At 43.7% G+C, this 15678-nt stretch overlaps 1 protein-coding gene across 3 annotated transcripts in view; it reads right to left on the bottom strand.

Annotated features, from left to right (window-relative positions):
• Positions 1-14985, bottom strand: part of SLC25A51 (solute carrier family 25 member 51) — an 18034-nt gene extending 3049 nt beyond the window's left edge. Inside the window, exons 1-2 of one of the 3 annotated variants that reach the window (XM_073549677.1) lie at positions 14712-14849; positions 13821-13951 (exon numbers count right to left, since the gene is read on the bottom strand). The gene's annotated coding sequence lies outside the window, so the exon portion shown is untranslated. Of the gene's footprint in view, positions 1-13820; positions 13952-14711 lie in introns of all 3 variants that reach the window. The other 2 variants (XM_073549676.1, XM_073549675.1) reach the window with 2 other exon arrangements.
• Between the last annotated feature and the right edge of the window lie 693 nt (positions 14986-15678).

Genomic DNA, 15678 nt, shown 5'->3' with positions numbered 1-15678 from the left:
GCTTTGCTAGATTGGCAGAGGATTGAAGCAGTGAGTATTGGAGTTTTTGTTATGTTATTTGAATCTAATTACTTTTGTTAGCCACCAAATCTTTAAATCAGCCATCATCTGCCGCTAACAGCAGGAGTGGAGGCATCATCTGCTTCTAATGGTTGTTAGACCCTATAAACCTCCTGTCTAAACCCAACTGGTTGTAGAAATTGGAGATCTGCATTGTTTCATTTCATATTGTGTTTACATGTGCATCGGAGGCATATTTATATATATAGGGAGGTACTGATAAATGGTTGGCCTTGCATATTTCTAAAAGACCATTCTAAATCTTGTTGCTATGGAAATAAGTATTAACTGACAAGTGCACATACTAAGTTTTAGCAGAAAAGGTTTAGGGCCCCGTCACACATAGCGATCTCGCTAGCCCCCCTGCCGGTATCGCTGATCGCTGTAGGAAACCGCTGGACATTTCTTTTGTCGCTGGTCTACCGCTGGCCAGCACGCATCGCTGCGTGTGACAGGCGGGAGACCAGCAATCTGCTGGTAACTAACGTACACATCGGGTATCCAAGGGACGTGGGTCCCTTGGATACCCGATGTGTACGTTAGTTACCAGCGCGCTGATGCAGGGAGCTGGTAACTAACGTACACATCGGGTATCTAAGGGACGCACGTCCCTTGGATACCCAATGTGTACGTAAGGCCTTTTTCACACTTCCGTTTTTTGTTGTCAGTTAAAATCCGCCAAAATGGCGGAAAGCGGATCCGTTTGTAACTGATGCAAACGGATGCCACTGGACTGTTATTTTGACAGATCCGTTGAATGCAGAATTTTAAAGGAGAGAGAGAGAGAGAGGAGAAAAGAGAGAGAGAGAGAGAGAAAAGAGAGAGAGAGAGAGGAGAAAAGAGAGAGAGAGAGAGGAGAAAAGAGAGAGAGAGAGAGAGAGAGAGGAGAAAAGAGAGAGAGAGAGAGAGAGAGAGGAGAAAAGAGAGAGAGAGAGAGAGGAGAAAAGAGAGAGAGAGAGAGAGAGGAGAAAAGAGAGAGAGAGAGAGAGAGGAGAAAAGAGAGAGAGAGAGAGAGAGGAGAAAAGAGAGAGAGAGAGAGAGAGGAGAAAAGAGAGAGAGAGAGAGGAGAAAAGAGAGAGAGAGAGAGAGAGAGGAGAAAAGAGAGAGAGAGAGAGAGAGGAGAAAAGAGAGAGAGAGAGAGAGAGGAGAAAAGAGAGAGAGAGAGAGAGAGGAGAAAAGAGAGAGAGAGAGAGAGAGGAGAAAAGAGAGAGAGAGAGAGAGAGGAGAAAAGAGAGAGAGAGGAGAAAAGAGAGAGAGAGGAGAAAAGAGAGAGAGAGGAGAAAAGAGAGAGAGAGGAGAAAAGAGAGAGAGGAGAAAAGAGAGAGAGGAGAAAAGAGAGAGAGAGAGGAGAAAAGAGAGAGAGAGAGAGAGAGAAGAAAAGAGAGAGAGAGAGAGAGAGAGGAGAAAAGAGAGAGAGAGAGAGAGAGGAGAAAAGAGAGAGAGAGAGGAGAAAAGAGAGAGAGAGGAGAAAAGAGAGAGAGAGAGAGAGAGAGAGGAGAAAAGAGAGAGAGAGAGGAGAAAAGAGAGGAGAAAAGAGAGAGAGAGAGAGAGAGAGAGAGGAGAAAAGAGAGAGAGAGAGAGAGAGAGAGAGGAGAAAAGAGAGAGAGAGGAGAAAAGAGAGAGAGAGGAGAAAAGAGAGAGAGAGAGAGAGAGAGAGGAGAAAAGAGAGAGAGAGAGAGAGAGAGGAGAAAAGAGAGAGAGAGAGAGAGAGAGAGAGGAGAAAAGAGAGAGAGAGAGAGAGAGAGAGAGAGAGAGGAGAAAAGAGAGAGAGAGAGAGAGAGAGAGAGAGAGGAGAAAAGAGAGAGAGAGAGAGAGAGAGAGAGAGAGAGAGAGGAGAAAAGAGAGAGAGAGAGAGAGAGGAGAAAAGAGAGAGAGAGAGAGAGAGGAGAAAAGAGAGAGAGAGAGGAGAAAAGAGAGGAGAAAAGAGAGAGAGAGAGAGAGAGAGGAGAAAAGAGAGAGAGAGGAGAAAAGAGAGAGAGAGGAGAAAAGAGAGAGAGAGAGAGAGAGAGAGAGGAGAAAAGAGAGAGAGAGAGAGAGGAGAAAAGAGAGAGAGAGAGAGAGAGAGGAGAAAAGAGAGAGAGAGAGAGAGAGAGAGAGAGGAGAAAAGAGAGAGAGAGAGAGAGAGAGAGAGAGGAGAAAAGAGAGAGAGAGAGAGAGAGAGAGAGAGAGAGAGGAGAAAAGAGAGAGAGAGAGAGAGAGGAGAAAAGAGAGAGAGAGAGAGAGAGAGAGAGAGAGGAGAAAAGAGAGAGAGAGAGAGAGAGGAGAAAAGAGAGAGAGAGAGAGAGAGGAGAAAAGAAAAGAGAGAGAGAGAGAGAGGAGAAAAGAAAAGAGAGAGAGAGAGAGGAGAAAAGAGAGAGAGAAGAAAAGAGAGAGAGAAGAAAAGAGAGAGAGAAGAAAAGAGAGAGAGAAGAAAAGAGAGAGAGAAGAAAAGAGAGAGAGAAGAAAAGAGAGAGAGAAGAAAAGAGAGAGAGGAGAGGAGAAAGAGAGAAGAGAGAAGAGAAAGAGAGAAGAGAGAAGAGAAAGAGAAGAAAAGAGAGAGAGAAGAGAGAAGAAAAGAGAGAGAGAAGAAAAGAGAGAGAGAAGAAAAGAGAGAAAAGAGAGAAAAGAGAGGAAAAGAGAGAAAAGAGAGAAAAGAGAGAAAAGAGAGAAAAGAGAGAAAAGAGAGAAAAGAGAGAAAAGAGAGAAAAGAGAGAAAAGAGAGAAAAGAGAGAAAAGAGAGAAAAGAGAGAAAAGAGAGAAAAGAGAGAAAAGAGAGAAAAGAGAGAAAAGAGAGAGAGAAGAGAGAAAAGAGAGAAAAGAGAGAAAAGAGAGAAAAGAGAGAAAAGAGAGAAAAGAGAGAAAAGAGAAGAGAGAAGAGAGAAAAGAGAGAAAAGAGAAGAGAGAAGAGAAAAGAGAGAAGAGAGAAGAGAAAAGAGAGAGAAGAAAAGAGAGAGAAGAAAAGAGAGAAAAGAGAGAAAAGAGAAGAGAAAGAGAGAGAGGAGAGAAGAGAAAGAGAGAAGAGAGAAGAGAAAAGAGAGAGAAGAGAGAAGAGAAAAGAGAAAAGAGAGAAGAGAAAAGAGAGAAAGAGAAAAAAAAGAGATTTTTTTCCAGCGCCAGAAAGGATTTCAGGCTTAAATCCCTGCCTGACTGCCTTTCTCCGGGCATGCGCACTGTAAAATGCGGATCCTCCAGCCAAAAAAACGTTGCAGGGTCCGTCCAGGCATGCCGGCGGACGCAAACATCTTGGTGGATCCGCAAAAAAACCGGATCCAACGGATGGCCGTCCGTCAAAATCCGCTGGTAATGCAACTCAATGGGGAAAAAAAAATGGATCCGCCAAAAAAAATGGCGGATCCGTTTTTTTAAAAAACTGGCGGATTTTGACTGATGGTCAAAAACGGAAGTATGAAAGAGGCCTTAGCTACCAGCGCGCTGATGCAGGGAGCTGGTAACTAACGTACACATCGGGTATCTAAGGGACTCACGTCCCTTGGATACCCGATGTGTACGTTAGTTACCAGCTCCCTGCATTAGCGCACTGGTAACTAAAACACAGTGACGCCGCGCGCTCGGCGTCGCTGTGCTGATCGCTGGTGAAGCGGTCTGTGACAGCTCACCAGCGATCACATAGCGACTCACCAGCGATCCTGACACGTTGATATCGTTGTCGGGATCGCTGGTGAGTCGCTATGTGTGACTCCAGCTTTACAAGTATATCATTTTGAAACTGAGCGCAAGAAAAGATAACCATGTCAGAAGAAGAATGGAATTTACTTTGTAAACGGAAGTCAGTAGGATCAACCCTCCTATGCAGTCCATAAGGGCATGCAGGTCATAGGAAGCTGAATAAAGTGATACCTTGATACCTGCGATCTAAGGTCTTATTCCAGAGAAATCCATGTTTGTCTTATATGTGGCCGGACACTGATCTCCCTGAGAATCTGCCCCCAGAGCTTATTATAAAGGGAACCTGTCAGCAGGATTGTGCACAGTAACCTATAGACAGTATCAGGTCGGCGCCGTTATACTGATTACAATGATACCTTCGTTGATTAAATAATCCATCTTGTGGTTGTTTAATCTTTATTTTTAGTGTTGGGGGGGGGGGGGCCCTTCATGTGGTGCTCTGATTAGGTATTCATTCGTATGGCTGCAGACAGGTCACTGATCCCTCACTGACCTGCCCTCTATTTTACATAATGAACATCTCTATATCTAAATCTGAATGTGTGTGTGTGTGTGTGTGTGTGTGTGTGTGTGTCACACTAACCAATCACGAAGCAGCAGAGTGGACACCAACCAATCACGAAGCAGCAGAGTGGGACGTGGATGGAGAGCGGGGCTGAGGAAGGATACAGCAGGACAGTGCATGGAGAGCGGGGCTGTGGAGGAAGACAGTCTTCAGGACAGGGGCCGAATAGTGCTGGCACCCTCCCAACCCTGTCCCGGCTCAGTCAGCGCTCCCCGTCACCAACTGCGCTATCCCCCCTCTCTCCTGCAGCTTCCCGGGCTAAGTTTAGTCCCCGGCTTCTACTGTGGCCTACTACAGCGCTAGGCCACCCCCCGCAGGCTGCCCAATCACATGCACTGCAGCTCCGCCCGAACAATCTGCGCACCTCTCTCTCCTGGTCCCGGCGTCACCGCGTGTGGTGCATGGACAGCGGGGCTGTAGAGGGAGAGCAGGGCTGTGAAGGAAGAGAGCGGGGCTGTGGAGGGACACGGATGTAGAGCACAGCTGCAGAGGGATAGAACGGGATGGCGGGTGGAGAGCGGGGCTGTTAAGGAAGACAGCGGGACCCACAGTTAGGTACTATGCCCGGGCAACGCCGGGCTCTTCAGCTAGTTATATATATTGAGAAAAAAAAAAAAAAATCACCTGCAGCAGGCACCAGTGCTGCAACATGACCGCATATGTAATGTGCAGTTAAAATTCTTTTATTTCATGCTATACATAAATTCATGAGAAAAAAAAAAAAAAAAAAAGTGTCTCAAAATGGCACCAGCTGCACCTGCACTGTAGCAGCTATTTTTCATTATGTAAAATAGGGATCAGTGGCCTGTCAGAAGCCATAGAGATGAATACCTAATCATAGCACTACATTAAAGCTCCCCACCCCCCCCCTCCGAGCACAAGAATCTTATTAACAGAAAATAAAGATAAAACAACAACCACAAGACAGATATCATCACTCAAGGAATCTTTGTAATCAGTATAACGGCGCCGACCTGACAATGTCTTTAATTGATAGGTGGCGTTACCAATGTCAGACACGTAATGGCTGAGTGTGCTCAACTGATCTACATAACTCACACTGGTAACACCCCCTTACTTTATAATCATCTCTGGAGGCAGATTCTCAGGGAGATTTGTGTCTGGCGCATAGATCTATGCAGTTTGCATATAACACACACACAAAAAAAAAAATGGATTTATTGGGGTAAGACATTGGATGGCAGATATCAAGGTAACATTTTATTCAGCTTCCTATGACGTGCATGCCTTTAATTGATGCATCAAATATACAGAGCTGAAAGGCAATTATGAGTAAAACAACATTACTTCGAAAAGAAGTAGTTTTTTCTGGACTAAGCCAAATATACAGCAAGATCTTCCAAAAAATATATCAGGTACCATATATTTTCCTTACAATCATGTTATAGGGTTGTCTGAACAGAATATATAGATGACCTAGGATAGGTAGTCAATTTCACATTGGTGGAAGTCCATTACACTGCAAGTCAGCTGTTGAAAGCTCCAGGAGTGGCTGGATGCGAGTAGGAGCTGTCCTGCAGTGCCAGCTGTGGCCTCTACACAATAAATGGAGTATGGCAATTAAATCTAAACAATCTTCATTTGTAGAAGAACATAATGAGACAATGAGTGCTGTAAAAACAAAACCTAGATAACAATGGTGGATACGAAAAAAAATAAATAATGGTTGATCTCTAATGGGCTAGTAGGTTGGAAAAACTCAATACAAACAAGCACTGGAAAATGAAGAAGTCAAGTGCGTGGCAAAGTTCAGGTTAATCACAGGTTCTCTACCACACAATCCCTGCAAATGTAAGAGGTTGCTGGAAGTCAACACAGTCAAAACATTGCACTAATCAACTGATGTCCTTTTGTAATAAAAGCACTAAACACAGCAAATAAAATAATAAATGCTATCAGTTACATGGTTTACAAAGGAATTTAGCAACCTGATTGGAGACAGGGCTTTATTGCTTCAAAGTGATTGAAGTATCTATCAGAATATGCAGATTTAACCTTGGATATCATGCTTGGTGGCTCCCACACAGAAGGTTCAGCTGACAGTCTAAAGAGCCTGTCACACTAAGCGATATCGCTAGCAATATCACTATAACTTGTGACGTAGCAGCGATATTGCTAGCGATATCGCTGTGTGTGATACTTACCTACGATCGCTCCCCCACTGGTTATCGCTGATCGCGCGAGAACGGCCTGGACCATTTCTCGTTGTCAGCTTCCTGCTTGGCTTCCTGTGGAGACGAGCGTGAAGCCGGGCAGGAGGACGTCAGGATCGCCTCGTCTGACAGGTAAGTAGCGACCCCCGACCTCTGCGATGTCGCTGGTGAGATCTGCCCGTGTGGCAGCTCACTAGCAACCACTTAGCGATGCACCAGCGATCCTGACCGCGTCATATCGCTGGTGCATCGCTAAGTGTGACAGTACCTTAATGCAGTAATATATATAAATATATTTGCACGATTGACATTTAAGTTTCTAGACTTAGAACAATATCCAGTATGTGTGTAACTTGTGAATTCTAACTGGCTTTCCTTATCCAACATACAAATAAAGGTGTAATCCCCTTCCTTCTCTGGTAACGTAGATAAGAAGTGCTTACGGTCAAGAATACGGCCATCATATGTGCTATCCTTGCAACTCTGTACGTTAGGCGCCTTTCTCTTTTGCTATGTAAACTCAAACCAGTTGTATTGGGGCAGACAGGTGATTCGGCTGACATCTTATCCAATCATTCTCTCTCCATGCTGGCATGATCAATAAGCAAATTATTTTACACACTCAGGTCTGGACGATTTCTAATTGGAAAAAAATCTGACACCCACCAATAGGTCACGTTTTCAGGATATCCTTATTATGAAACATTTGAATGTCATCACCTGCTCAAGCATTAATTCCATCCCCTATACAATACTACGGAATTCTGAAAAGGTGACCTGTTGGTGGGTCTTGAAGACTGGAGTTGAGAAACACTGCACACTGATGTGCATGGGGGCGCCAGACAACTTATTACCAGGTGAAATATCTAATCTTGGGACTGCCAATCAAATTGTTCTCCCATAAATAAGCCACCAGCCAACATGTAAACTGGTGGCTTTCTAATAGAAACCAGAGGAGCTCTCAGCTGAACGAGCGCTCCTATGTCAACCAAATTATCACCCGAAACATTGCTCAGCCGACAGCCAACCTAATGTGGATTGGCTGCAGGCCTCACATAGCATAACAGCACAAGAGTCTACGGGAGCCCTGGCGCCAATGTAGCTGGCACCAGAGCAGTGTATAGGCTGTTTTTAACTTTATAATACAGGGAATATAGCATTTGATAAGGGGCTGTCCGAGTAGTGGACAACCTCTTTAAGTTCCCCCAGTGAAAATGTGGTGCTTTTTTTTTTTTTTTTACAGAAGCATTTCTGCACCAGTCAGCAAATATAGGTTTTACTATGTTTTTAATGTGAAGATGCAATAAAAACACATGCGGATTTTACCTGTATCTCATTAAAGCTTATGGGGAAAATCCACAAATAAATTTCAGCCACAAGAGAAATTGACAAACTGCAGATTTCATAATCTCACCACAGGTTAAATTTCCACAGCAATTTAAAAAGCACAGTTCTCACCAGACTTATTAAAAAAAAAAAAAAAAAAATCACAGTCACTTAACATGAACTGTAATAATTATTGGGTTAATCAGAACACATCTGCTTGTTAATTATACCTTTTGTGCCATTTTTCATGAATTGTAGCCATATGGTCCTGAGCCATGCAGCAATATTTATGATAATGGGAGTTTGGTGTTCTTTCTTGTACCTCTTTTATAAACATGAATATTTTTACGTTTTTATTGTGTGAATAAATAAAAGTGAATTTTACCATTCAATATTGTTGATCTTGGCTATATTTTAGCATCGGGGTCTGGTTTTCCATTGTTGATGATAGGAGCATAGTGTATTGACATTTTTTGGAATATCTGGGAGTGATTAATTCACATATGCTGCGTATTTGAATGCAGTAGGGGACAACCCTTTTAATTTCAAGTTGCGTACAGGCTTTTTTTGTGGGGTAAGTATTAATTGGTATTTTTGGGGCATACATATGACTTATCACTTTATTTTTAACCCCTTTCTGTCATGTGACGTACTATCCCGTCCATGTGCCCTGGGACTTAATTCCCAGGGACGGGATAGTAAGTCACAGCGATCAGCGGCGCCCACGTGGTGAGTGCCGCTGATCGCGGCCGGGTGTCAACTGATTATCACAGCTGACACCCGGTTCAATGTGTCACACGTTAACCCCTTGCACACCACGATCAAACACGATCGCAGTGTACCGGGGGTTAAAAGGAAGCATCGGCAAGCAGGGGGCTCCCTCCGGGCTTCCCTGAGCCCCTCACAACAGCGCAATGTGCAGCGCTGCTGCGGGGGGCTCTTTCCCTGCAGGTCCCCGGATCTAAGATGGCGACTGGGACCTTCGGGGGCCTGCAGGGAGCCGACTTCCTCAGTGCCTGCAAAGCGCAGGCAAGGAGGAAACCTGCACACCGCCTGCGACAGATCGCTGATCTGTCACAGTGATCTGTGATGTGACACATCAGCGATCCGTCACAGGACAGTGATGTCCCACCTGTAAAGTTAAAAAAAAAAAACAAAAAAAAAAAAACAACCCACAATAAAAGTACACATATTTGGTATCGCCGCGTCCGTAACAACCCGCCCTATAAAACTGTCCCATTAGTTAACCCCTTTAGCGAACCCCCTTAAAAATAAAAAACGAAGCAAAAAATAATGATTTATTATCATACTGCCGAACAAAAAGTGCAATAACGCGCGATCAAAAAGACGCATATAAATATCCATGGTACCGCTGAAAACGTCATCTTGTCCCGCAAAATACGAGCCGCCATACAGTGTCATCAGTGAAAAAATAAAAAAGTTATAGCTCGCAGAATAAAGCGATGCAAAAATAATTATTTTTTATATAAAATTGTTTTCATTGCATAAAAGCGCCAAAACATAAAAAAAGACCTAAATGAGGTATCGCTGTAACCGTACTGACCCGAGGAATAAAACCGCTTTATCTATTTTACCGCAGGCGGAACGGTGTAAACGCACCCCCCAAAAGAAATTCATGAAACGCTGGTTTTTGTTCATTCTGCATCCCAAAAGTCGGAATAAAAAGCGATCAAAAAATGTCACGTGCCCGAACATGATACCAATAAAAACGTCAACTCGTCCCGCAAAAAATAAGACCTCACTTGACTCAGTGGGTCAAAATACGGAAAAATTATAGCTCTCAATATGTGGTGATGCAAAAACTATTTTTACAATAAAAGCGTCTTTTAGCGTAGGACAGCAGCCAAACGTAAAAACCGCCATAAATAGTAAATCAAAGCCCCCGTTATCACCCCCTTAGTTAGGGAAAAATAATAAAATAAAAAAAACATGTATTTATTTCCATTTTCCCATTAGGGTTAGGGCTGAGATTAGGGTTAGGGGTGTGTTGGGCTTAGGGTTGGAGTTAGAATTGGGGGGGGTTCCACTGTTTGGGCACATCAGTTGCTCTCCAAACGCAACATGGCGTCTGATCTCAATTCCAGCCAATTCTGCATTGAAAAAGTCAAATGGTGCTCCTTCCCTTCCAAGCTCTGCCATGCGCCCAAACAGTGTTTTACCCCCACATATAGGGTATCAGCCTACTCAGGACAAATTGTAAAACAACTTTTGGGGTCCAATTTCTCCTGGTACCCTTAGGAAAATAAAAAATTGGGGGCAAAAATGATCATGTTTGTGGAACAAAATACGATTTTTTTATTTTCATGCCCTGGCATTATAAACTTCTGTGAAGCCCTTGGGGGTTCAAAGTGCTCACCACACATCTAGATAAGTTCCTTAGGCCTGTTTCACACTTCCGTTTTTGATTATCAGTCAAAATCCGCCGTTTTTCAAAAAAAAACAAAACACGGATCCGCCATTTTTTTTGGCGGATCCGTTTTTTTCCCCATTGAGATGCATTACCGGCGGATCTTGACGGATGGCCATCCGTCGGATCTGTTTTTATGCGGATCCGCCAACATGCCATGACGGACCATGCAACTTTTTTTTTGCAGCAGGATCCGCATTTTACAGTGCGCATGCCTGGAGGAAGGAAGTCAGCCGGAAATTTAACCCTGAAATCATTTCTGGCAGACGGTAAAAATTCTCTCTCTCCCCTCCCCGGGCTACGCTTCCTTTAAAATTCTTCATTCATCGGATCCGTAAAAAAAAACAAAACAAAAAAAAAAACAAAAAAACAAAAAAAAAACAGGTCCGGTGGCATCCGTTCACATCAGTTTAGCAACGGATCCGCTTTCCGCCATTTTGGCGGATTTTGACTGACACAAAAAAACTTAAGTGTGAAACAGGCCTTAGGAGGTCTAGTTTCCAAAATGGTATCGTTTGTTGGGGGTTTCCACTGTTTTAGTACATCAGAGGTTTTCCAATCGCGACATGGTGTCCGATCTCAATTCCAGCCAAAAAAGTCAAATGGCGCTGCTTCCCTTCTGAGCTCTGCCATGCGCCCAAATAGTCGTTTACACCCACATATGGGGTATCAGCGTACACAGGACAAATTGCACAATAACTTTTCGGGTCCTGTTACCCTTGGGAAAATAAAAATTGGGGGTGAAAAGATCACTTTTGTGGAAAAAATATGATTTTTTAATTGTACTGCTGTACGTTATAAACTTCTGTGAAGCCCTTGTTGGTTCAAAGCTCTCACCACATATCTAGATAAGTTCCTTGGGGGGTCTAGTTTCCAAAATGGGGTCACTTGTGGGGGGTTTCCACTGTTTAGGTACATCAGGGGCTCTCCAAACGTGACATGGCGTCCGATCTGAATTCTAGCCAATTTTGCATTGAATAAGTCAAACGGCGCTTCTTCCCTTCTGAGCTCTGCCATGAGCCGAAACAGTTGTTCCCCCCACATATCAGATATCAGTATACTCAGGACAAATTGCCCAATAATGTTTGCAGTCCAATTTCTTCTGTTACCCTTGGTAAAATAAAAAAAAAAATTGAACCTGAAATATTTTTTTGGTGAAAAAAAGTTAAATGTTCATTTTTTTTTTAAATATTCAAAAAATTCCTATGAAGCACCTGAAGGGTTAATAAACTTCTTGAATGTGGTTTTGAGCACCTTGAGGGGTGCAGTTTTTAGAATGGTGTCACTTTTGGGTATTTTCTATCATATAGACCCCTCAAAGTGGCTTCAAATGTGATGTGGTCCGTAAAAATAAAATGGTGTTGTAAAAATGAGAAATTGCTGGTCAACTTTTAACCCTTATAACTTCCTAAGAAAAAAAATTTTGGTTCCAAAATTGTGCTGATGTAAAGTAAACATGTGGGAAATGTTACTTAAGTTTTTTGTGTGCCGTAGCTCTGTGATTTAAGGGCATAAAAATTCAAAGTTGGAAAATTGCGAAATTTTCAAAATTTTCGCCAAATTTCCGTTTTTTTCACAAATAAACGCAAGTTATATGAATGAAATTTTACCACTAACATGAAGTACAATATGTCACGAGAAAACAATGTCAGAATCACCGAGATCCATGGAAGCGTTTCAGAGTTATTACCTCATAAAGGGACAGTGGTCAGAATTGTAAAAATTGGCCCGGTCATTAACGTGCCATACCACCCTTGGGGTTAAAGAGGTAAAGTGAACAATATTCCAGTGCTTTTCTTTTAAACAGCAATTACCATGTGAGATATGATTTTTCTTAGATTTTGGACTATTATGAATGCAGCCAGGAACACCCATTATGTTTTATTTCATATTTCTTGATTTGGGAAAAAAAAAAATAATGTGGAAAAGGTGATATGGTTGCAAATGTAATTTTTAGGTTTTGTTATTTCTAATTTCCTCAATTTCTTTTTACAAGTTACCTTAGTGGGCTTGAACCTATGATCACTTTCAGCTTACTGTCATTTTAGCTCTGTCCGAGCTACAACTTTTGTATCGCCAGAATCAAACAGATCTGGGCTCTATTCACGTCTGGTTGGAGCGCCACCATTTTCTGTTCTATTTTTCGCCCACCAAAACAACACACCTTGGCATTATAAGTATAGCGATTCCTACGTCACTTCATGCTTAATCCAAATGTCAGAACTGCGCTGTAAGCTTGAGTTGTACTTACACTGCGCAAAAACAAAACCCTGACAAATGGTCTGTGAACGCAGTCTAGATAGAAGTGGCATAAGCAAAAAGACATCACTCATAGGCAATCATTTTCACTAAACATCAGCACTTGGCACTGCAGTACCTCCGTTCACAACACATTCCAGACTGGTTACATTTACATGTTTGACAAACACTTTCTACTAACACAGTATAAACAATGACACCACTGCAGGGGACGATTTCACTCTCCACAGCGCAAGACCTAAAGTGCCTCGCCGTTCCCTTTAGGGCTCGTTTACAGGAGACGACCCTACCTGTCAATTCTTTTACATAGGAAATTGTAGTCTTGTAAACTATTAAATGATTTTTATAAAGTAGAAGTTGATTGCACATCAATAGCAAATGAGAAAAAATTGTCTACGGGTTCTAGACGACATGAAGACACAAATATATATGCTCCTTCATTTATTCCTACAGAAGTCCACTATCCCACATCCTGAATTGTGTGAGTCTGTACATTTTAATATGCATGATGAAGTCTGCAGCTTAGCGTTCTAATGGTGCCTTATTCAAAGTTATATTTTAGAGTCTAATGAGAAAAACACCTTAGAACAAAGCCAAATATTCAGCATACTGCGTTCTGAAAAGGAAACAGACCCCAATCTAAAAGTAAGCGCCACTAGCTTCTGCTTTGGGACTAGGGAACGTGGACATTACCTGCAGATGATGCATACGTCAGGCCAGGTATATGTAGACTGGCCATTAGCACCACTCTCCGCCCATGGCAGCAGCGGGCAGTGCCGACCAGCCCCTTTATAATCAGGCCTGATAAGGCAACATGGCAGAAAACTAATAGGAGGCATGTAGCAGTGATTTGGACAGAGCTACATATTACGGTACGTTGACATTCCCTTTAACCCAGCAAGTGTTTCCAAAGACCATAATGTGAGATTTCACTAGACCAGAAATAAAAAGCATAAAGAAGAATTAGCTTCTATTAAAAGAAAAAAAAGATTTTGTACAGAAGCAGATCTGCGATAAGGCTATGCCACTCTCTGCAAAAACAGTGTAGCATGGAGACAGGGCTGCTCGTTTCATTAACCAGACATGCTCAAATGGAATCTGTTAGTTGGCTAATGGGGACAACACATACGATCCTTAGAGGTCCAGAGTATTTATGAGGGAAGAACTCATCAGTGACTGATCTATACATCTGGATACACAGCACTGAGGAGAGGCAGGGGAGCGCTCCCTCAAATGTGTGGACGGGATTCTCTGATCACTTAAATTAACCAGACAGCACAAAATTCGGATTTTTGTCGTTTAATACTAGACTGAACCTGTCCTATAAGTATGCAGGCCTTACACAGGCAGCCTGGTGACAGACCAGCTTTGACCCCTTCCTACAACATGTGCTGTTACATCAGATTGTCCCCAGGATTTCTTCAAGACATCATATGGTAAAGTGAATGGGGTCTTTCAAAACTACAAATCGTCCTGCGAGAAGAAAAGAAAAAGAGCCCTCAGTTACGTAGTTAAAAAAAAAGAAAGTCCATAAAGAAAAACTTGCTGTGGCTAAAAACAGATTAACAAAAGGCTTAAACAGGCTAAAAATAGAAATAAAAACTGGGTAACCGTGGATTACTTCTGCGCGGCTGAATAACTGACAACCCGGGCGTAGTTAGACCCCATTGGCGCTATTTTCTCCAGCAGCTTCTATTGAAGAATAAATAGAAGCGATATTCACGAGGACGCCCCCCGCAGGGCGGATGGCCCACACTTAGTGGGGACGTCGCGGAGTCGGGATGCATTGCTGCAGGTTTCTTTCTGAACTCATTGCTCAGGGTTAGACCCATCACCGGATGACCCTGTATAGAATCGCCCATTAGGTGCCGTCCACCCCAGCCTTGGGGCAGCAGGCGTGCCCGGTCGTGTCGCGGTACGTGGGGTATGCCTGCCAGCAGCAGAATATAACGGAGGCCATTGCTTCATGCCACAAACCCATGGCAGCTCAGGCACCACAGCCCATTCATCCCTCCATAATGAGCCCCCTCTGACCAGTAGCCATGAGGAAGCCACCTTACTGGCCGTGCTCTAAGCCTCAGGGCTAGGAGTCAGGGCACTACAAGCCCCAGCATGCCTCTGCCCTGAGCAGGCCTGCTCTCCACATGGGAATGCACGGAGCTGCTGCCTCCTGCAGCGTGCTCTCTCAGCCTCCATGTTAGGGTGTGACTTTCACGCTCGGTTGGCCTCTCACCTTCCCTCACAGCTCGCCATGCCTTATTAGCTCTGTCCACCCAGCACAAGGTGTCCACAATCCATCCTCTGTGGCATTCTCACTCCCACCTCGGCTGGTGTGACAGTTGTGGGCGGGCTACATACAACTTACTTCCGGTAGCCTGGAAATAAAAAAAAAAATCCCTGTATCCAGTCCACATCACCGTTGCCACGACGGAGAACGCATGCGCACAAACATGTCACCTTCAGGCACCACCTGGTATATGTAGGTGCACGTGACTTAATCTGACCAATCTGAGGCCGGGACACTCCTTTGTGTATTCTGGCCGAGTGAGCTTCAATAAAATGGCCGCCGGTTTATTTATTCTGGGTGTGAATACAGACACCAGGGGGCAGATTTGCTTGAAAGAAAAAACAACAACAAAAAAAACAGCATCAAGTAAAACTTTAGTAAATGGGATGCTATGAGTATGGTGCTGCGAACAACTAGCAAGTCTCACTTGCTCTGCATTGGGGTGTGTGTGCACGCTTCTACTGCAGCCTGTGGGTGACATTTCTGTGTACACCCACACTAATACATGGTCACCTCACTGTGTGTGGCGTAACTGTGGGTGACAGCCCCCGTGGCTGTATACACAGCACGTGAAATGTGTGTCACGCTCATTTAATACAATTATTTTGAATCACTCATTTTGAACAGTTTTTCTGTACATCTGCAGCGTACAGATGTTACAGCATAGTGCACGGACCGTCGGACGCCTCCGGCAGCCCTGCGTAACCGACCATGCGGCACGTCTTTTTAGACAGCAGCATGTCTATTTATCTTGCAGAGACGCACGGTCTACACAAGATAAATTACACAGTCTGTGTATAGGATGTGGTGATTCAATAAACACATGCAGAATCACCGTGCGTACATTGTGCCACTGGTCTGAACTTAGCGCATTCACATGCAGCTAGCAGAGGTAGCTCTGCCTATGCAACCC

This window comes from Dendrobates tinctorius, unplaced genomic scaffold, assembly GCF_039654945.1.
Source record: "Dendrobates tinctorius isolate UK_male_01 unplaced genomic scaffold, ASM3965494v1 ptg000160l, whole genome shotgun sequence".
NCBI classification, from domain to species: Eukaryota; Metazoa; Chordata; class Amphibia; order Anura; family Dendrobatidae; genus Dendrobates; species Dendrobates tinctorius.
The sequence above is the reverse complement of the archived record's forward strand: the minus strand, read 5'-3'. Positions and strand labels throughout refer to the sequence as shown.